This window comes from Etheostoma spectabile, chromosome 2 (assembly GCF_008692095.1).
Source record: "Etheostoma spectabile isolate EspeVRDwgs_2016 chromosome 2, UIUC_Espe_1.0, whole genome shotgun sequence".
NCBI lineage: Eukaryota > Metazoa > Chordata > Actinopteri > Perciformes > Percidae > Etheostoma > Etheostoma spectabile.
In genome coordinates this window covers 26,255,124-26,257,155 of record NC_045734.1, presented here as the reverse complement: position 1 = coordinate 26,257,155, position 2,032 = coordinate 26,255,124, and positions in this window count along the sequence as shown.

The following is a 2,032-nucleotide window of genomic DNA, read 5'->3' as shown; positions in this document are numbered from 1 at the left end:
ACACACACACACACACACACACACAAATATATCTTCTTATTTTTATAGCTCCTCATTTTCTATTGCTGTTTGTATTTCTGGTATGTTATCTGCTTAAAGAATGGAGGGATTACAACCCTCCTGTCATGTTACTGATACTAATAAACTATTTATATGAAATCAAAGTGAGCATGATGATTAAAAGAAAAAGAAAAAAACGCTTTTAGATGAAGTGGTTATTCACCAAATGCTTGTCAGAGCAACTGAAGGGTTCAAGAATTTATCTGAAAGAGGAGCCGTGCGTGCGTGCGTGCGTGCGTGCGCGGGTGCGTGGGTGCGTGCGAGAGAGAGAGATTATCTGGAGGATCATAATACCAAAGCTTAAACCCCTGTGAATTTGTAACTGAGAGCAACACACACATAAAACCCTGCTAACGGAGAGAATGTACTGTACGTGTATGCCGTTACCACGGTGGAATAACTAACAGATAGTAGGTGGTACTTCAGTGTTGTTGCTTAACTTTTCAAACTGGACTCAATAAAGACAAAGGTAAATGTTTTTAGGGTTGACCTCGGCCAACGGCAAACACTCATTAGCGTTTTCTCTCTCTCTCTCTCTCTCTCTGTTTCTTCCGCACTTTCACAAAAATACACACATTTGCACTTACACACTTCTAAGCACATCAATGTTTCCTCGTCACCATGGGCAAAATCACAATGATGCACAATAGACTCCAAAAGTACCTGTCATATTGTCACTACATCTGTGAAGTGACAAGAAATAATGGCTGTTGTACTACAGGTACCATTGTCACAAGAAATGGAAAATTGAATAACATGAAATTTAACCAGAAGAACCAGCATTTGTAGTTTTAAGTGACTCATATTTTCATATTGCTGAGTATGAATAGTGGTAACTTGGTTTCTATGCCTGTGTGCATTGAAAAAGATCAGCTGCATTTAGTTCCTATTGCTCTACACAGAGTTGTATCTTCACTACATGCTGAACTTAGCCAATTTGAGCATGGAGATTCACATATCTGTGATAACAAATATTTTAAACTCAAGTTTCACTACTAGCTATTATCCTCAGCTTTCAAAAAATACAGTATCCCCTAGCCTTGTTCAGGAAACATCACCATACAGATGCAAGTAAATACTCCAACTTAAACTTCACCTACAATCCAACGTGTACACCAGAACCATTGCTGCTATGTTTTGTTTTGCATTAGTAAAATAGTCTTTATGTAACAATTACTTCGGTTTGGGGAAGGCAGCCAATTAGTAAACAGCAAATTGTAGGGTTTCTTTTGTGGTAGTGAAGCCATGGAGCTGAGCCTTGTACACATTGGGCCATTCCAACCTTTGCTGGCATCCCACAAACCTGCTATGTTGCGGCTCCACACAGCTTGCAGCCGTCTCACACAGCTCTTTGTGTTTCAGACGTTAAACACGTATTAGGACATGCTTCAACAACTGACTGTATTTACAACAAGCCGAGGACAAAACTAACGTTTGTTGGTTGTGGTGGTGAAAACGCAGACGAGGCAGACAGCCGGGTGACTTTATGCGTGCCTGAGGTCGCTTTGGGTAACTCACTTTGCTGGCGTTTTGCTTTTGGAGGAGCTGGTGTAAACCATGTGTAGACATTGGCCAACACTGTAACCAGAGTGGTCGGGTGGTGTAAATAGACAATGACAACACTGTGCATGAAGACTTAAAAAATAAAATAAAATAAAAAGCTTTGGCTTTTGATTTCAATCTGTGAAAAAATGCAGCTCTGGGACACATGCTGCAATTTCATCCGTTGTGTAGTCAGGATGCAACAAATATATTTTAACACATAAAAGCGAAAGTGTGTAGATGTAAAGCACTGAAAACCAGTTGTCTGTGTTAGAGGGAACAAAGAGAAAGAAGAGACAGATGGGAATAAGACTGTAACAGGGTCTGAAAGGTGAGAGGGAGGAAATGAAAACAGATAGGATGAAGTATCATGTGTGTGTGTTGTGTGTGTGTGTGTGTGTGTGAGAGGATGGGAATGGATTTGTGTGTG